Source organism: Magnolia sinica, chromosome 9 (assembly GCF_029962835.1).
Source record: "Magnolia sinica isolate HGM2019 chromosome 9, MsV1, whole genome shotgun sequence".
NCBI lineage: Eukaryota > Viridiplantae > Streptophyta > Magnoliopsida > Magnoliales > Magnoliaceae > Magnolia > Magnolia sinica.
Genome location: NC_080581.1, coordinates 3,234,101 through 3,256,679, shown reverse-complemented (window position 1 = coordinate 3,256,679; position 22,579 = coordinate 3,234,101).

Below are 22,579 nucleotides of genomic sequence, written 5' to 3'. Positions count from 1 at the left end.
TGTTAACTTTAAAGGATGATCAAATTTGAGTGTACATTTTTTTTAAACTATCAGAGTAAGCAAATGAGCGTAGAGCAGACAAATCGATATAAAAGAAAATTTCATTATCGTTCAAATATATAAGAAGCTGCCTATAATGACTTATACAAACCAATGTCTATGAATTTAAACAAGTACAAGATTTACATGATTTAATACATGAAGAATAACAAAAAACATATGAATATAAGCCGCGAGATCACGCAGCTCCTCCAAACAAATATAATCATGTATCCCTGGCGATCATACCCTACTCCTCATCAAGTCTGAACAAGCATATTACTTAAGCTACCTGTATTACCTGTAGGGTTGTATGTTTGATGGATGAGTGGCTAACTCAGTGTGAATTTTCCTCAAGATTACACACCGCCGCATTAGGTAAGAAATAGTATAAAACATCCAGACAACCAAAACAGAGTAAATGCAGTCTTATTAGGTGCATGGATGTATGAATGTAATCATCGACCCGGGTAAACCATCCGGACGGTTGGTGCCCCAGGAAAAACATCCAGACAGGCAATGGGGTCGTCACCCAAGGATGTGACTGGTCGTCAGCGCAACACGCGGCGTAATCGTATGGGCATGAAGAACCAGGTCATCATCATAAATCGATCGGCTGGTCATTAGCGTAACACACGGTGTAATTGTATGGACATAATGATCCAAGCCGTCGTAGTATACTATGCGTGCATGATTTGTCAGCCCGTTATTAGTCCAATTACAATTAGCCATTTTTTAATAAGCTCACGGTCACTACGGGGAGCACATGGCCCAATGTAGGCAGATAGCTCGGGTATAGTGTCCCATTACCACCATCCCCGGCTCATGAGGCTACCATCTTAGGATATTTAATGAAAACCCGTCGACTAGTGGCCAATCATATTACAACATATGGGGCTTATCATCACATGGTTGCACGGTATAAAACATTGAACCCACATAGGGCGATAGGAAAAATACCAGAACAAAGCCACATAGGGCGATATCAAACAAGCCACATAGGGCAATTATCAAATAGGCCTCATAGGGCGAGTGTCAAAACCATGCGATAAAATACCATCCTTGAAAACCATTGGACACAACAACCCTGGATGGTAGGCCCACATCAATGATCCATTTGGACCACCACTCAATAACCACTAAGTCGAAGGTCCATTTTAATCATAACCAATCGGGTTACATCCCAAGTATGGGTGTATATTTATAGGTGGGGGTTTCCCACTAATGTACCAGTTTAAAGTCCATAAGCAATACAAAAATAATCCACAAGCATGAACAAATATACAGGATGAACATTAAGCAGGCAATATAGCAATTCAATTTCCACCAGTTAGCACATGTGATTATAAGAGAGAGATATCAATTATAATTTTTAATAAAAACTATAACTTAAGCTAATGAGAAGATGGAAAGCTCAAGGGGAAGAATCATCACCTTATCTTTTGAATCGCCTTCTAGTGTCGCTAAGTGCTTGCGCCCTTAGAATTGTATCATACCACAAATCATGAACTTGTACAATTAGGTCCAAGTTCTAATCACTACCAAGGGTTTAAGATCATAACCTAGGGTTTAGATTATATATCTTAGGTTTTTAATGTAGAATCTAGGGTTTCTATCTTAGAGTTTAGTCTTGAGCTTAGATTCTATGATTTGAACTCTACTTGGCACATTAGTCAGAATTAAGTTTTAATAATTACAAGAATACTCTTAACATTAGTGTTATAATTTATATTAGTTAATATGTTAATAAGGATAGTTCATAAGTTCATATTTAAATATACCAACATTTTCTAATGTTCCTATAATGACTTATAATCTCTTATAAATGATACAAGTAATAATAATAATAATTGTATCAACCATGATATAATAAGTACTAACACTCAACCCTCATATTAACAAACATTGTATTAATTCCATGAGGAGGGTGATTATATTATCTAACGATGATGATTGTAGCTATCAATAGAAATGTTTAAAGGTGAAGAATAAAATACTTATAGTTAACAATTTTAATCTGTCTGTAATAGCTAATTATATGCGATTCACTAATGGTTAATCATGCTTAATATTAATACCCTATCAATGATAATCATGTTAACACGAATAACTATAATTGGAATAAATTTAATATGGAAGGAGGAGGTGGACTCACCTAGGTCGACTCAGTAGTTCAACTTGGTTTCAATCCGAACCGACGACCCGCTTCGGAACTCAACTCCGCTCAACTAGGTTGACCCAACTCACTGATTCAGTGAGTCAACTCAGCCTAGTCAACTCAGTGCTTCCAAGCACTACCATTCCTCACCTTTTCACTTCCTTCATCTCTCTCTCTCTCTCTCTCTCTCTCTCTCTCTCTTAAATGCTGGAACATCCAGCAATGCCTGGACCAGACCTAAGTTGAGCTCGAGTCGGCGGGGTCAGGTTGGTGCAGCAGCCACCGACCCACGCTCTTTCTCTATTCCTTCCTTCCCATTTTCTTTTCTTCCCTTCTTCCCTGCTGCTGGGAATACCCAGCAAAACTCGTCAACTCGGCCTGACTCGTTGGGAACTCGCCTTAGATTGGCCCGAGTCAGTGAGCACTGTGGCTGAACGGTGCATGGTGCAGCTGCACCGCTCCAACACTCTCCCTGACCTTCTTCTTTCTTCCTTTTCTTCTTCCATCTATGTTGCAGGTCCAGCGGAGTCACTGGACTGCCGAATTCGACCCGAATCAACTCGGTTTGGCGCCACTTGAACGAGGAAGAAGCTCCGCCGTTAATGGTAGATTCTCTCCCCCAGCTTCTTCCTTTAATCCGACAACATGGGAGGGTTTATAGGGGTGTAATGAAACTTGAGGGATAGTAGGACGGGCTCTAACAACGTTTTCTTGGTGGGTTCGAAGGTTGGAGGGAAACAGCCGGTTTTTTGTTGTGGCTGCGAAAATGGAGGGTGAGCTACTGTTCCTCGATCCTCATGCCTTTTATGCTTGCACTAATCCTCCCTGAATCGTCGGATCAACAACAAATGGTCAGGATCTCCTCTATCCGAAACCGCTTCCAAAACAGTGGGTAGAATGGAGACCGGTTGTGGTTTTGAAGCCCTAAACCACAGCTAGAATGGACGGCCGAGATGTGCCCGAACGGAGGGCTAAGATGAGAGGTTTTATTCTCACACGGATCGCCCTCGTGGCAGCAGCGGAATGGGATTTCCATTTTTGAAAAGTTAGTTTTTTACGGCCCATTAGCAACTGGATTTGTGATCACACACGTGTTCTTCTTTGGTGAAATGGCTAGGTTTTTTATCAGCCTCATGACGTGCACACGATGGACGGTTCGGATCGTCAAGTTGGGTGATCATGGTAGGCCACGAACGGTCCCAAACGGTCATCTGACCGTTGCTGTTAAAACCAGTGAGAGAGAGAGAGAGAGAAATCTCTCTTTTAAGTAAAAGGCGGGTCAAGCTGGTTTGACCGCTTCGACCGGTCTGGTGCACAGCGGCTATACGCTTGTTGTGTACATGCAGGCCAAGGTTGGGGTCCACAATGGGGTTTTTGGGGGAATCCACTCCGTCCATTAGGTTCTAAGGGTCCAATTAGGTCCCTAGACCAAATATGGGGTAGATCCAAGGTCCTGGGGCCCACCACTTGATCTATAGTCCTAATGGTGGTTTCCCGCTAATCTAATGGTCGGATTGGCTCGAAACTGAACGTCAATGGCTAGAATGGTCCCAGGAATTTATTAGACGACTGATTCCACCTATATTTTGATTTTAGGATATTAATTGTTATTATTAGAATAAGTTTTAATGTTTTCCATTATTATTATTATTATCATTTTTATTTTTATTATTACTCTCATATGTGTGCATTGTTAAACATGTTGTGGGTCCTGCTCTTTAGGTTATTAGGACTACATGTCTCATGATTTTACATTATTATTATTATTATAGTACTTATTGTATGCATCACCATTATATGTGTATTCCTAAATACTTATTTTGTTTATTTATCTATTTACTTTTTCTTGTAGGATCTACCTTTAGTCGAAGTCATAAATCATTTGAATAGTTCCATATCAAGCCGTGTGCACACGCTACTCCAAAGATTTATGGTTGATTTTATAATCCGATGGTTGATTTTAGGAAAGTTGATCGTTAGATCGATCATTGAAACGTTGCGGACCTAATGATGGTGAAAGATCTCTAGGGAGCCCTATTAGCGTGACCAAGCCACGTGTCAAGGGACAAGATACCATGGCCCCATTGATTCATGCTTTACGGCCTAAGATGCATGGTTAGGTTTAGCCTAATGAAGGTGAATGTTCAATGAACTAGGTTTACGTTACTAAATTAGATCTCCACGGTAACACCTGAGTACTGTAAAGTACGGGGCATTACAATGAGTGCCATCAATGCCGTCACTTCTCATTGGTTCATGTCATTTCCGATGACTCGAGCTAATAAGATACACCATATTTCTCTCTCCCAAATAGTTTGCTAACTACACAACACGACTTTTAACGTGTGGAACTTTTTCTAGGTCCCACCATAATTTTAGTGTTAGATCTACACTGTTCATTAATTTTTTTAGATAAATCTAGAGTATGATCCAAAAAATGAGGTACATCCAAAGCTTAAGTAGATCATACCATAGAAAGTAGTAAGGATTAAACAAACTACCGTTGAAACTTTCCTAGGGCTAACCGTTTAACACCCCAGGTTTTCAGGGGCCATGTAAGAACTCGGCTCCCAAATTCCCAGGTGTCATGGGTACCCTAATGGGCTTCATTTTTAATTACATTTGGATGATCTTATAAACAATGGAGGATTTAACAAGCAAGGCATGAAGCATAAGTACGTCATAAAGCATTATCAATTGCTACTAAATATAAAAATATCCAAACCACGAATCCAAAATCATCTAAACAGGGAACTAGTCCCACCCATACATGACCCAAAGCGACTAGGGCCCTGGTCCATACCCCGCGGTAGCCCGAACTCAAACTAAAAGGATCCGCTGAAAGTCTGGAAACAGGGAAGCTCCTCTTCCCTATCCTTACTAACCTCGCTTGGCTCGTCGAGCTCCACCTCACCTGCATCTAGTAAAGGGTCTGGTTGGTGTTTTAAAATGCCGTCCCAGAGTGGGAGTGAGTAGATAAATTTAATGAAAGACATACATTCACAGATCCCTAAATAGTCTTGTTAATACATATGCATGTATAATGATATAATGTATGACCTCGCAATAACACTCCCTCGAGCGACTTCGTCTAACGATTGCGCATGACCAACACTCCCTTGTTGCAACCTCGACTGTCGAGTCGTCAAATTCTAGCTAATGCGATACGTGAATAATGTTAGCCGAGTATTTAGTTAATTCCGTTCATCCAACAGATTGGAAAAACTGGTACACCTCACGTATCATTGCCCTCAACTGGTTGCAAGGTCAAGGCCCCTCAACGTGTGCGGTCAGGACCCCACGATCCTTAATCCCATCGGGTTCCTCATCCCCAATTTCAAGCACATGGGGAGTGCTAAGAAGAGGGATCGCTCGCAGTCACTACGAGGAGGCTCATCACCCCAGCGTAGGCCGACAGCTCGGACACAATGTCCCATTCCACCATGCCCGGTTCTCGAGTCAGTGGATCGGTTTCAAATAGTTATCAGTAGGCTTTAGTGGTTGAAGGGTGTTCTAGGTTCCATACAGGCTTGAGCAGACATAGTTAACGAATATGGTTGGTCAGTAAATGAACCAGACCGTGCGAGTTCAGGCGAGTACGTGACGGACGACATCGAGTATAAGCGACTCATGTAGTCTAAATACTGTCACCCATTCGCATCTGCCCAAACCCGCTGGTTTAGCCACAAGATGGTCCTACCAACGGGACCACCTTTTTCCACTTCAGTTCCCTGACCAGCCCAGGGGTTTATGACCTTCAATAATATTCCAACAATTCTGGATTCGCCTTCTAACACTAGTAAAGTCATGCACTCATACATCAAACATAAAAAAATTCAGATTTTCTACAATACAATTACTAACAAAAAATATGAAATTTATGTGTGTGTGTGTTGAGTAGGGTTACCAAAGAGATTAATAGCTATACATCATTCATAATACAAACATATAACAAGGATTAATGCTAGTACAAACAAACAATAAGGTTTTATGCAACCATACATGCCACAAGGAAGGTTATACTAGAATCACATATGAGATGAACATGCCACTTCAAATCAAGCCCAATCATGTTGAAGAATAAATAACCAACACTTAACCATTTCATGGGATTTAGGGGAACCTATCATATAGGGTCTTGGCTAGGTTCTCTCTAGATTACTCAAGCACATCATCCTAACATTCATAATCATTAAACTCATAATATAATTGGTGTTAAGCCACCTAAGGATAATAGTCCATATCTTATGACGAACCGCTCGATTCACGGCGCCCGTAGGGTTATGGTGTTAGGAAATCAACGTTGAGATGCCTAAATAAGCATACAACATTATAAGAATTGGAATGGATTAAACACAAGACCTAAACCTATAAACATAACTCAATACCTACCTTCAATCGTCGCTGAATCGACATCAATGAAGGACAATATTGCTATAGAGGAGATGAGAGGGTGAAGGTGCACAAACCCTCATGCTTCCAAGCTCTCCCTCTCTCTTTCTCCTCCTTTCTCCTCTTTCTCTTCTCCCTTTCTCCCTTTCTTTCTCCTAGGGTAAATTCGTATGGGGAGAGGGGTGCCCAAATGAAACCCTTATATAGGGCCAGATTTGGTATAAATGGCCCCAAGGGCTAGGTTTTTACTATACTAGCCTTATGGGAGGGTCTTTCTAACCTCTAGGGCCCACTATGGGGCATACATATTGATATACACCGTAAGATAATTAGCCCTAATGATGATCTACGTATGGATATGATCGGCCCTCCATTTGGATGCATCGATCGACAGATATGATTAGAAGTCTGTTCAACGGTCATCGATGGTCGATCGGGGCCGCGGCTATACGGATATGAGCAGAAAAATATCCTTACTCCACGTGTGAAGTTTGGTCATAAACCGACGGTCCGAAATCCTCAACTTTGCCTAAGAGTGGACAACCCAATTTACTTAAGTTTCAGCTTCTTCCTTTAAGGTATTTGCACTTCTCATGCACTCATCCTTTGACTCAAGTTGAGCGGTTCTGGACAGTACACAGGTCCAACTCCCCCGATGGACGTCGAGCCCAGTAAGTCGAACATTATTCTATAGTTTTGGAACTAGTGGCCCACCAACGAGCGATCTAGAGCTTGTTCAAAAAATTGAGGCATTTCTGAAATGAATTAGGTATTGAGATTTCTCGTGGGTAATGATTGGGGTTTGGATTAAATATGTTTATAATGTGGCCCATTTATAACTAGTAAAAGTAGAGATTTGGTCATGATTACTCTAAATCGTCGATTTTATGTTAAAAGAGTAAAGGTGTTGATTTGGTCTATTAATCAAGATCCGGGCCTTATCTGACTCGACTTCGGTTAGATCTTTAATTTAGTTATGATTGTCTTGATTAGTTAGCGATGGGTCGGTTAGATTTGGGCCCTACGTAAGTAAATCATGGGGTTAAACTTGATGTTCAAGTGATCGGGCGGATTCGTTGGCTTCCTACGGTTGATTAATCAAACTTGTGCGGTTCTTTACTGGTACCACTCATGTATAAACTAATATTGAGTGCTAATGGTCAGCAAATGATATTATAAGTTAATTAAAAAAAAATTTAAGGATTTTTGAAAATCCAAAACAGTGAAAATCCAGAATATTACAAACCGTGAGGTTTATTTTCCATCTAACCTGTTCAGAGGATCACACATACCTAGATGAAGTTAAAATACAAATATCAGTTTGATCGGTGCGCTCTGTAGCCCCAAGAAGTTTTCAATGGTAGCATCAAATCTTACTGTCTTCAATGGTGTGGTCCACTTTAGCTTTAAATCTGCATTGTTTTTTTATTCGTATCCTAAAATGATCTGAAAAAATCGATCGACTATGTGGATCTAAGAAATACATAATCGCAGGGCTCACGTAAATTTCACACCTCAAGAAACTTCATTACTTACATTTGAAGATATTATTTATGACATAATAAATGATGGCTTTTCGCGGTTCCTATTGTGGGTAAAAATAGACAGACCAATAAGATAAGGTCAAGTCGGATATCCGTGCATGCCATGAGGTCGGTCAACAACCGATACGGCAAAGAGCTCAACCTCAACCCTAATCTGAGCAAGAAAGAAGATCAACTTCGGTCTTACAACAGTCTCCGAAGGTAGGTCGATTGATCGTTAATCTACCCGACGCCAAAAGGAGCTCGACAACGACTTGACAGAAGAACCCAAGTTGGACGAACCCCTCCTTGGCAACGACTCGACAGAAGAACCCAGGTTGGCCAAATCTCTCCTCGACTCTCCACCTCGACCTCCCACTGCGCACTTCTACTATTTCCAACCTCAGACTGATTGTTCAGATCTTACTAAACTTACTCATCCGAGATTTTAGCTGAGTATTTAGGGAGACGATTACAACATGGATCTATCCGAGATCTCCGCTGAAGATCTCGAAAGATTAGTACGATACGTCGGGGATCCGAATCCCTCTACAATACGCACATATTAAAAAGGGAGATCACCCTCTACGCTACCGCCTTCTCTCAACTATATAAATGGCATCCCTAATGGTGAAAAGTACGCACAATTCTATAACCCAAAAAACCTACGTTCTACTACACCTAGCTTGTCCATTTGACTTTGGTATCGGAGGGTCCCTTGCTACAACCAGGGTCTCCATCTTTATCTTGTTGTGAAGGTCTCAAGTGGTCTAAGGAGGACATCCAGATTTTCGCATCAACAATTCCCACTCCGTTTTGTGGAGTGAGCCCAAAGTGCATCATGGCATTATTATCAAATGAGATACCTAAATAGATGAACTTCAGGACCATTTTTGGGTAATCAAATCGCATCCAAATGAGGTATTTTTAATGTTATTTGAAGGTTCATCAAATTATCTTTCTAACAAGTATAAGATCACCTAAATTGGACATGTAATGAGGGAGTTATGATCACCATTTTAATGGGATCTACGATCCATAGTGATTATTGACAATCCATAGTAACTTTGGGTTTGCTTTTGGGCAATCAAATGATGTCTAAATGAGATGGTTCCAAAGCCATTTAAAAGTTTATCAAATTACATTTCCAATAAGTATAAGATCACCCAAATCGAACATATAATGAGAGAGTTATGATCATTTTTATGGGACCAACGATCCACGGTGAGTACTAGTGATCCACAATAAGTATCGACAATCCACAGTAACTTTGGGCTCACTTTTGGACAACATTCATCACATTCATCCATTATAACATTTTTCATCTTAAAGCTTATCCATTACAATATTCTTCCATTTTAGAATTAATTCATTTTAGAAACTCCCACCATTCATACTGATAAAATAAAATAAAAATAAAAATAATTTATAAAGGAAACCACTACATCCTCATCCCTTCCACAAACTTCCATCATTGATACAAGCTAAAATAATACACAAAACCCACTATTACCCCAACTTAAACCAACCTTTGGTCGTCATAGCCTCTGCGTCGATGGGTGTGGTTGGAAATCTTTATTAAAAAAATACTCAAAAGCACGGCAGAATGGAGGGAATGATGCTAGAGGCTCGCCAGAGTGGATCCTCCTAGAGGTGGCAATGGTCTTAATTGCCAAATGGTTCCCTCTCATGGAAAAAAAAAATGAAGAAGAAATATAAAGAAAAAGTTAAATGGCTTTCTTGTGTAAGAGACTCGTCTATTGAACTCATCCCACATCTTGTGTGGGGCTCACCGGATTGTATTGTAGCATATTTAAACTATTCACATAAAAGAAATTTTAATTTCATGCCAACTGCCCAAGTTTGAGAGCAAAACTCATCATATATAAACCACACTAGAGAAAGTAAATCGAAATTAACTCAACGTTAATGCAATTGTGCGCTATAGACAGCTCTAAAAAATTAAAATGATCCTACTATAGGTTGAAAATTATTCGATTAAAGTGAATAGATAAGATCGGACAAAGAGTAACCTTAATCGTTGATTTAGTGGGGCCCACACCGTCATTCTCAAAAGACTCAACCTCCACGAAAGTTAATGCCATATGAGGAGATGGCTAGCATAGGGGCATTTTTATCCTCCGAAAAGATAAAAATACCCAAAGGGTTAAATAAATAATAGTTTTAAATGCTGAAGTCAACGCATTTATTACATCATAATTAACAGTTAATTTAATTAATTACCCACAAGGAACAGATTATGTGAGACCCGATCTAACCCAAGAGAGTGTAGCCCTTATCATGGGGCCCACCTTGATTTGTTTATTCTGTATCCACTCCATCCATCCATTTTTAAAGATAATTTTAGAGCATGATACCAAAATTTAAGAAGATCCAGTGACTAGGTGGAGCATACTCCATGAAACAGTGGTGTTTGAACACCCTACCATTAAAAACTTCTTAAGGCTCACCTTAATGTTTTAGTAATTTTTATTTTCCATCCAATCAGTTGATAAGTTCACATAAAACTAGATAAAGAGGGAAAACACACACACACACACACACACACACACATATATATATAAACTTTTGGGGCAATTAATGGTCAATCACCATTGTTTCCTATGGTATAATCCACTTGACAATTAGATCTGCTTCATTTTTTTGGACAATGCCCTGAAATGATATAAAAAAAACAAATGGATCGGTGGTTACATAATACACACATCAAGGTATACACCACGGTAAGGGTAGCTCCATCTTGGGTTAGGCCGGGGTCTTTACCTAATCGGCTCCCGTAGTGCAGCACAACCCAAATAGATAGAAGAAAACCAAAGGTGATGACATGCGGAACTTATGTGGGTCCCATTATGATGGCTGTATCAGAACCACACTGTCCATCCATTTTTCCATACCATTTCACAGGATGAGACAAAATACAAAGCATATCCAAGGCTCAAGCGGACCACACTACAGAAACAGTGTGAATTGGGTGTGTACTTTTACGAACTTTTTGGAGTCAAGAAACGCTCTTATCAAGCTATATTTGTGTTTTCCCTTCATCCAAGTTTGTGTGACCTCATGAAGTGGTTAGATAGCAAATAAACCTAACAGTGGATCCCAGGAAACACGGTAGTCATTCAAACCTCATTACTTTCTTTGGTTTGGTCTACCTGAGCTTTGAATGTGCCTCATTTTTTTAGCTCGTGCTGTAGAATGATATGTAAAAATTGATAGACAATTTGGATCTAAAACATAAATTATTTTGGAGTTTGAAAGTTTCACGTGTTAAAAGTCATGCTGTGTAGCACTCAAGTCTATTTGAGAATACAGAGAAATCCTATGTATCATCTTAGTTAGAGCCATCCCCGATCACGTGGACCAATGAGAAGCGATGGTCGTGGTCCATCCTAAAACCTTTGCACCTAAAACCCTAACCCGCTCAAGATTTAAGTTCCACAGCAAAGGGAAGAGCTGGGAGGAGGGGCTCGACGGGAGCACTCCTAAGTTGCAAAACAGCCTAAATCTTGATCGTAACCTTTTATCCAGATTAGATGAAGGATCTGAACGGCCTTGATTATACATACACACAACATTGTGGACACCCCATGTTAATCAACCGTGGGCATTCCTTTTTAATATGTTCCATATGTTGTGGTGTGGGCCATCTAAGCCTTAGATCCATCTAATTTTTGGGTTATTTGGATTTTCTGAGATGACCGATCTTATGGACGGCTTGAATTCCATTAAAAAGACACCTGGGCCCCACATCTTCCCTGTACCAGTATAACTAGAGGCTCTGATCTGTGGAACAAAATCTAACCACTGATTTTTGGACACTTGTTTCGTTGAAAGATTTTCATTGGACGTTTAATCGCGTTCGCGTATGACGTAACAAGAAGCTGAAATTTCATGTTCACGGTACTTTCAAAGGGAGGCCATTATTTGCACACTTTAATTTGAATTATTTGCATTCCTGGTACGAAATTTTGAAATGCCTGAGTATCACCCACCACACTCTACCAGAGTATCAAAGTTTTCCCGTATGCCTTTTTGTCCTTTTCTGAATGGCATGCAGGCCTGCCGGCCACCGACCTTGGCAGTTATTGTCCGTTACGTTGGTTGGTTTGCCAAGTAAGAAAACGAGGACGCGGATTGGATACTTCCAAATCACTACTGAAGTGACGTCACCAAGCTCTATGGACCCATTATAATGCATGTGTTGTATCCATACCGTCCAATCATTTGTAGAGATCGCCTTATGGCATTACAAAGAGAATGAGATAGATCTAAATTTCAAGTGGACCCACTACAGAAAACCGTGGGAGCCATCACACCCACCATTGAAACATTTATAGGGCTCAAAGTGATGTATTTTTGAGATCCATCCTATTCATAAGTTAACATAGAGATAGATGAAATGAAAACAAAAATATCAGCTTCATCGGAAACTACTGTGGCCCCTAAGATGTTTTGAACGGTGGATGTCACTGTCCCCACTATTTTCTATGGTGGGATCCACTTGAACTTTATATCTATCTCATTCTCTTTGTAATACCATAAAACGATCTCTAAAAATGGTTGGACGGTATGGATACAACGCATGCATTATGGTGGGGTCCACAGATCTTGGTGACGTCACTTCAGTAGCGATTTGGCTACTGACCTTGTCAGTATCCATTCCGCGTCCAGAAACGAAGAGTCTTCGTTATATATATATATATATTTTTATTTTTCAGTTCGTTTACCAATTGCCATGCAACTCAGGATTCCCAGCATTTGTCATCCATTGGGCCCACATGTAGAGATGGTCCAATAATCAGAACCGTCCAACTTCGCTGGAGCAAGAAATTTCCACTCAACTGATGTTTTCGACCATTGATACACGTGACTAAATGTCGACCGTCCGAAAGAAAATCTTCCATGGGCAGCATTCGACTGCACAAACCAATGGTATGAATTGTCCTATGAGTGTTAGCGTACTGAAATTAGCCAAGAAGATGGACGGTTGTGATTATCCAAAGCCCAGACATACATTCAATCCTGTAATAACCCTTACTCTCAGGCTCAAAAAAAAAAAAAAAAAATCTATCTCGTTTCGCTGCCAATGGGACCCACACGCTGAGTGGTCTAATGATCTTAACCGTCCATATTGTGGAGTCTACGATATACCAGTTACATGATGAAACTTACACTGGATGGATGATTGTCAACATCTGAAGATGAATTTAGAACCATGAAAAAGAAAATTTTCAAATGGCTCTCTTTCAACTCTAAAAATCAAAGGTTAGGAATGTCACTCAAGTTTGAAAAAAAAAAATCTTATTTATGGTAGAATATGAACATTTCAAATCATTGGACCGTTTCAGCATGCCTCCCCCAATGGACGGCTGGATCCTCAACTGGGTCAGAGTAAAAAACAACACCAATCCATCTTTGAAATGCATGCAATTCGAAGTCCATGTGGTTGATTTAATCCATCTATCTAATACGAAATTCAAAGACACAGACAATATATTTTCTCCGAAGTCATCATCAATGAATTCGATTTTCTTCCATCGATCCATTCACGGAAAATGTTTCAAGCAGTGGCTTATTAATTAGGACCATCCATCTAGTGGGCCCCATATATAATAGATCAGAAAAATAACATCAGCTTATCTTGGCCATCACTTTTCTTCACTTTCTTGCAATAAATGTAGCTTCTAAGGCTACTGGTTGGATGGCTGAGATGCTCTGATTTATATATAAGGGCAGCTAGATGGACGGGCCAAATGATCAGTCAGCTGGTCAGGTGTAAAACACAAGATTTTCAATCCCCACAAGTAAAAGAAAAGGAAAAAAATAATAATTTAAAGTGAGTAAATACAATTCCATACTCGACCTTATAGATGCAAGTAGAATCCTAGAAAACTGGTATGTGTGGTCCACCCTGTAGAATGGGGATAATAACCAAATGCGTGCACTTAATTATATGGCACCGGCTATTGTGGGGCCCATGTCATATAGATAGATCCTTCCAGCTGTGGGGACAAAAGATCATCTACACCATTAAAAATAGTTGAGATGGACAGTTGATGTGGCCACACAGCAGCCTTATATCATATGAGTGGGACGCAGTTTGGCTGGTAACCCTAACACCATCCAGCTAGCTGGTGTCAAAGCACTGTGAGCCCCACCATGATGCATGTATCCATGCTATCCATCCCTTTTGCCAGATCACTTTAGAGTGTGAGCCCAAAAATAATGCAGATCCAAATATCAAGTGGACCACACCAAAGGAAATAATAGATATTGAATGCTTACCATTGCTTATGGGTCACAGAAGTTTTGGATCAAGCTGATATTTATGTTTTCCCTTCATCCAGATTTGTGTGACCTTATTAACAGGTTGGATGACAAATAAACATTACTGTGGGCCCTAGCAAGGTTTCAATGGTGGACATCATTATCCCCACTGTTTTCTGTGGTGTGGTCCACTTGAGCTTTGATATGCTTCGAATTTGGGTTTTTATCTTAAAATGAGCTGGAAAAATGGATGGACGGCATGGATCAAGCACATACATCATGGTAGGAACCAAATAGCTTTTGGGGTTACCAGCCAAATCGTAGTTGCCTAATCAAAATAAGTGATTTGTTTTTAGCCCTTGTAAACCTCTTTCCTTCTCATATTATGTCATGTGTAGAGCCATTGAACTTAAAACATCTGTCCTTTATTAGGTAGGCCGTTGATTAAGTGGGCCAATCAGAGGACATCAGCTGACTTGTCATTCCTAATCGTGGAATTAAGCAGCCCATGACTGGCTTCTTTAAGCCGTGGTTAGACTGGTATCTTTTGGAGGCTTGTTTTTCTCCTCATTGCCCGGTCTAAGATTGACCTCTACCATTCAAGCGTTTGGTGGGCCTTTACTTCTTATTCCCATTTTGCCCTTGGACCAAATAGTCCATCATCTCATTGGTTATATGTTTTTGGACCACTTTTCATGCGGGGGTCCCATCATTCCACCAATTAGAAAGGTGGATTATCTACTCTCAGGATAATGACCTTTTCCCATTTTGTTTTGGGGTGCGTTTGGTTGTACCAAATTTCATGATATTTAAATATCATGAAATTTGGTACAACCAAACGCACCCACTTGATGAAGAAGGTATTACATACCCTGTTGAAATGGAAGATGCTGAGATACAGATGATCTCATGAAGGGTGGCTTCATGGTCATGTAAAATGTTAAACTTAATTGCTCCCTTTGGTGTGTCCTTTCTTAGGGTTTTTTTTTTTTTTTTTTTGTTCAATTTAAAATCTTGATCTCTTGGGATGTTCAGTGGGCCTCAGGTATTTATTAATGGTGAGCATTCAATGACCACTATTTCTTGTGGTGTCGTCCACAATTACGTTTATTTGTCATCCAACCTGTTCATAAGATCACATAGACATAGATCAACAGAAAACACAAATATCAGCTTGATCAAAAACTTATGTGGCTCCTAAGAATTTTTAACGGTAGAAATTTAATCCACATTGTTTCCTGTGGTGTGGTCCACTTGAGCGTTGGATATGCTTCATGTTTTAGCTCAACTCCAAAAATTATCTGATAAAATAGATGGACAGAGCGGATAAAATGCATAAATCATGGTGGAGAGTTAGTCAGTAAGCAATCCCCTTCCTTTATGGGTAACCCAACAGTGGACCCCACATGTACCAATTTCATGAGCATTAAAGGTAAAGCCAACTACCCATTTGAGTTGTTACGATGGTGGATGCAATCACTATCTTAGTAGAGAAGGCGGTGCAACAACCGCATCACATCCCCACCCACAAAGTGGAGATACACTCCTTGGAAGCTTGTAGAGAAGAAGTTCACACTAGCAATATCAGGCGTTGCCCATCAAAAGATCTTGTCAGCTGAACTGCCCGAAAGCATCCATTATTCCTTTCCCTCCAAAGTAATCTATCACTCAGTCAATAAAAACCACCGCCATAAAACTTTGTTATTTTTCGACACTTCCATCATGCCAAGCTAAGAAAAATCCCTCAATAGTTCCCAACAACGCCCATATGTATTTTTATTTTTTTTTAAATAATAATAATAAACTCTCCCATAGACCCGAAAATTGCTCTCAATCTCTTGAATCAACATCTTAAGAAATGAACTAAAGAATCACATACTAATTTATAGTCCATCCCCATTAACCGATCAGTCCTATTGTTCAATTGAAGTTGAAAAAGGTCCAGCTCCATAGCTCATGAATAAGGTCCTATTTGGGAGCGTGGATTTAGAACCCCTTGGATTCGGAGCCTCCTAGATTTGAAATCCTCCCAGTATGTTAGGCACCGTGGAGTGTGAATCAACTTTAATCCAAAAGTACTTGTGCATGGTATATTTACAAAGGTTTGAATTTAATTACTAAATCAACTTTAATATCTCTAATTAGTGAGATATGTAATTTTTGACACAATGGTTGTGATAAGCCCGCTAAAATATATGCTTTGCCCAAAAATGATGAAATTCCAAGTCTTAGATGGGCCACAAGCACAAGATCATGTCTAAGCGATTAACCAATGATTTTTAATCGTTGATTTACATGGACAATGTTTGGACAATGCTAGACAATGTTTGGATGGTGCTGATCATCATTAGTGGGTCATGTGCCCAATAGAATGACAGTGTATAGTGACACACATGTTACAAATGATTTTAGGTGTAATCCAAACTCTCACCATGGATTACAAACCCCCTTAAAGAGGGTATTTGAAACCCCCCAGTTACTTTATGCTACCAAAACAACTAGGGGATTTGAAGCCTCCTCAAATCCCCTCCAATCCAAGGTGTCAAACGACCCCTAAAGAAATTGTTTCAACATTGAGATCATGGAATCAAGTGTCCATGTAGTGTTTGTTTGTGTATATAAATAAATAAATAATTGAAGAGGCCCATTTTAGAATCAACCTTTAAGTGGACAGAGGATCGATCTATATTTCATGACGGATCTTTTTATGCTCAGTTGATTAGAATGAGAAAAAGGAGATATATTGTTTTCAGTTGTTGTCTACTAGGTAACGGATAAACAAGTGGTTTGCCGACTCCGCATTACACAAGCATGTAACAATACTCCACCTAAGAGATCTCGAGATTGGCTATTCCTACACATATATGGTGGATGACCTAAGACCACCACATATGCTGACATGGCACCTGGGTGAAACATCCGAGCCGTCTGCTAGGTGGGTCAAACCATGTAGATGCCATGGCCCAAAATTAGTACGTCCAATCGTCATGAAATAATTGGATTGCTGAAAGAAACTCACCTTAATTTGTTTAAAGCTACCTATTTGTTTCTAATATTGAAGCTCAATTCATTACAGGACTGGCCTGATTTTCGGGCCGTCGCATCGACATGGTTAGACCGACCAGATGGACGAATTAGATCTTGTAAATATATGCCAGGTCAGCAAATATGATGTAGAATGGTCTGTTTTACACAAGACTGAAGGATTAGCAACTGCGGTAAAAAGGGACGTTCCAACTTCCAACCCATCTTTATTACCATTTTACAATTGCCTGTGTACTGTCCGGAGCACTACTTAAAAGGTCCTTCTAGTAAAGGAAGCAATTTCCAAAATGCACTCTTTTATATTTTTTTTATTTTCCCTAAAAAACATTAAAGTTGAGAATTGTGGGGTCCACTTGATATGTGTATCACGAGAGTGGATTCAGTCGGGTCAGGGTAACACTGGGTTCGGCTAGGCCATAACCGCAGGGCCCATGTGGTACATCGATTTTGCCGGCCCTTTTTTAGGACAGAGACCTAAAAATGAAGTAAATCCAAATTTCAGGTGGACAACCCCATAGGAAGTAGTGGTGATTGAATATTAAAAACTTCTTGTGTGGGTCACAAGTTTTGGATCCAGCTGATAATTGTGTTTTCTCTTGTTTTACCTTCTGTGTAGGGGTGTACATTGAGTCAACCCAAGTCGAGCTGGCCTCAACTCGATTTGGCTCGGCCACTAGCTTACCTCAGCTCGAACTCGGCTTAGCTCGGTCATCAAGCATGACTAGCCCGCTCGGTTCGGTTTGGTCAATAGCTCAGGCTAGTTCGATCCAAGTTCGAGCCAAGCTGGAGCTGAGTTTGCCATTACAGCATTTTCACAAACACTTGGACTGCACCTTTAAAATCTCACTGTATTTAAGACAGCAGCAATGGTTTTATAAGTATTTTATCTAACAGCTTATAAGCAACATAAAAGTCAAGAAAAAAAACGGTGTTGGTTTTATATACATATATTTCTTGCCACCAGCCACACTTCTTTGAGTCATTTCATCAAACACTTGGTGAGCAACATCAATATCAAAGTAACCGAGTCATCGAACTGGTTCGATCCGAGTTTGATTAGAGCCGAGTCAAGCTAGGGCCAGCTTGAACTCATTTTTCAGCTCAAAAAATCAGCTCGTCTTGACTTGAACTCAACTTCGAACCGAGTCGAATCGAGTTTTTTCAAGTCAAGTCAAGCAAGCTAATCGAGCTAGCTCGATTAGTGTACACCTCTACTTCGATGTGACCTTTATTAAGTTGAATGGCAAATGAACACTACAGCGGGCTTTAAAAAGTTTTTAACGGTGGGCATCCAATCACCACTAATTCCTGTGGGCTCATGCCTTAAAATGAGTTAGCAAAACAACCTCATCGATATATAACGCATTCATCAAGGTGCAAGTCAATGCTTGATAGAACTTAGGATAATACCCTCACCTGAGCAAATCCATTCAGGTTTATCACTTCCAACACGTCCAACATATTCATCCGACGCTGATCATCAGGCAACCCAAAAATCTTATGGATCCAATCAAATAGTACGTCACACTATAAAAAAATGCACACCACTCAAGAATATCCAAATTCACATGTAGCCCATCTGATATTCAATTAGCCTGATTTTTGGTCCATGTCAGCGCCAGAGTGGGCTGAATACGATAAACGGTTTGGATGTTATACACACATGAGGTGGGACCCACAATTCTCAACTTCACTACTTAAAAAAAGAAAGAAAGAATACAATAGACCAAGATATTGTCATAGAATGCCTCGCAACTTTTAGCCATTGGATTTGGGTCAAGTTTTGATGATCCAAATCAAACCTGCCAAAATAAACTCACTTTTAATAGTATTAATACTTTTATTATTTAATTCTTTTCCTTTGAATGTGGACCGTTTACTTGAGGTACTCCAATATGAGGGCCTTCCCATACTGGGCATCCATGCAAGGTGAAGCCTATATATAACGGTCTAGATAATTGAAACATTAGCCCAGATCCAGTGGCTGCGATTCATCTGAGTCGAATCAAACTGGTCAAGTCTGATCTTGACTCGGACCTCGATTACACATACCTCAAACAAGTCCAATCCTAACTTGGACCTCCACCACGGACCTCGAACAAGTCCAATCCTGAATCGAACCTTAATCAAGTGTGGAGTGTGAATGATGATATGCATGCGCTTGCATCTCTACAAATGCCACACAACTTACTGATGTAAAACTATTCAAATCATAGAATTCATTGAAAATAAGGCATCAACTTAAAATAATCGAAATTCGTGAACACTCTCATGAGTGGGGACTCACTTCCTACTTCCAGTCGGTGCAAAGTATGGTAATAGTGCATACAATTTGGAGTTGCTGCTAACTAATAAAGCTTAGAATGGATAGGTAAAAACTATAGATTCACTTAAAAATTGAAAATCATAAGACTTTTGTATTCAAATAACTATTGCGATGGATCTATTGTTGACCTTGAGGGCTTGTTTAGTTTTTCAATTACAATAGTAAATGAATGTAAATGTGGAATGATTATTTACTTGTAAATTGTGTGATGACATCACTGATATTTTATTACGAAGATTATTTTGCTATATTGTTTGATTTACCGACATTTGACAATAAAAATGATAGTTTTATAACATTAACATGTAGTGATTACAATTTATTTTGCTTGCTTTACAAGTCTTTTTAACTCTTGACGTACAAGTCTTAATTCTTATTCAAACAAACACCCGAAAATAATAATGATTGCTCATTTATTTTGCATTTCATGAAAATCTTAAAAATCAATAGAACTCTATGAAAAGGCTTCAGTGATAGAAAAGAATGAGTTATGTACATTTATAACATACGCATGCACTTGCATCTCTACAGATGCTATACAACGGACTGTGTAAAACTATTCAAATGATAGAATTCATTGAAAATAGGGCATCAACTTAAAATAATAGAAATTTCTGAAAGCTCTCACGGGTGGGGACTCACTTCCTACTTTCAACCGGTGCAAAGTATGGTAATAATGCATACAATTGGGAGTTGTCACTAACTAATGAAGCTTAGAATGGATAGGTAAAAACTGTAGATTCACTTAAAAGTTGGAAAATCATAAGACTTCTATATTTGAATAACTCCTGCGATTGATCTATTGTTGACTTTGAGGGCTTTGTTTAGTTTTCAATTACAATGGTAAATAAACGTAAATGGGGAATGATTATTTACTTGTAAATTGTGTGATGACATCACTAATATTTTATTACGACGATTATTTTGCTATATTGTTTGATTTACCTACATTTCATAGTAAAAATGATAGTTTTATAATGTTAAAATATAATGATTACAATTTACTTTGCTTACTTTACAAGTCTTTTTAACTCTTGATTTACAAATCTTAATTCTTATTCAAACAAACACCTGAAAATAATAATGATTGCTCATTTATTTTGCATTTCATGAAAATTTTAAAAACCAATAGAAACCTAAGAAAAGGCTTCAGTGACAAAAAAAGATTGAGTTGTGTGCGTTTTCTACTCGCACAATGTGTGGTTTCTATTCTACCGGATTTTAAACCTTTTAGGGGGGGACTTCACCAAGTTCTAATAAAATCTATATATGAGGACTAGCATATGGATATGGTATACTTTATTCAAAGTCAAGTTAATTGGCCGAAAGTGTTAAAAAAAATTTAAAATAGAAGAAAGCAATAATAAAGATACATGTAATTGTGAGATGTGAGAAGGTAAAGAGGAAACCAAATACTCTTTCAATAAAGAAATAATTGGGTGTCCTCGACTCTTAACTCTACTCTTGAATTTCAATAGGCTTCTTCCTTTTTCCTTCCAATTTTCTCATCACTTATTTTTATTTTTATTTTATTAATTTAGCACATTAGTATAGACGACACACCCTACTTAGGAATCGATACCAATACCTCAGTATTGAAACAAGATTATCTCTAACATTTCTCTTGAATTTTGATAGCCTCGTTGCCTTTGTAAAATTTAATTTTCAAAGAGCTTTAAGTGATAGGTGTCGTTCCACACTGATTAGTGGACTTTTGGTATTAGCTGGAATTGGACTCTTATTCACTTTTTATATATTTTTTGAAGTATTTTAGCCATTCCATACGTCCAAATGCCATCTAGCATATAAGTAAATTAAGGTAACCCAGCATAAATTCAATTTCCACTTATACCTTTTGTCGATTTGAATCATTGGCTGGCTTTGAAAGCACGTCTTATGATCTGTATAGATTTGTGAAGTGTTCTAAGTGAAATGGGAGACCATTTTGAAGTTCGACTGAATTCCTGCGACCTGGGTGTCTACACAAGATAATAATACGTGGCTTACATCAATCAATTTATTGAATTTGAACCGTTGATTTTTTTCTTAACCGTCCATCATATATCAATCAGATAATGCATCATTTCACTGTAATCAATGTTTTCTAAAATGGGCCCACAGAGGACAGTATGAATTACCTGTGTGCCACGTGAAACGGATTGGCTACTCCCCCTGCCACCATCTCTGGGGCTGCTTGTCGGTGCTATGTGGGCCCCACCATGATGTATTTGTTTCATCCATGCCATCCATCTATTTTTAGAGATCATTTTACAGTATGAGCACAAAAATGAGTTATATAAAAATCTCAAGTGGACCACATTACAGGAAACAGTGTTGAATGAGGGTCGACCATTAAAAACATTTTGGGGGCCATAAAAGTTTTGGATCAAGCTGATCTTTGTTTTTTCTCTTCATCTGGGCCTGTATGACCTAATCAACAGATTGGATGTCAAATAAACAGTATATTAGGCCTTAGGACGATTTTAATGGTGGATATCCAATCACTTTTGTTTTCATGTGGTGTGGTCCACCTGAGATTTATATCCCTCTCATTTTAGTATTAAGACATAAAATGATAAGTAAAAGTGGATGAACGGAATGGATGAAACACATACATCATGATGGGGCCCACATAGCACTTACCATCAGCCACGGAGCTGATGGCAGGGGGAGTAGCCAATCCGTTTACCCCGTGGGTGCCTGTGTATCATTCATCGCAGTCTGCAAGTTCTCCTCGGGACGGTTTCAGTCAAAAGGCGGACGGCAACTTACTATTTTAAGCCGTTTCCAATAACTCAAGAAGCAAAC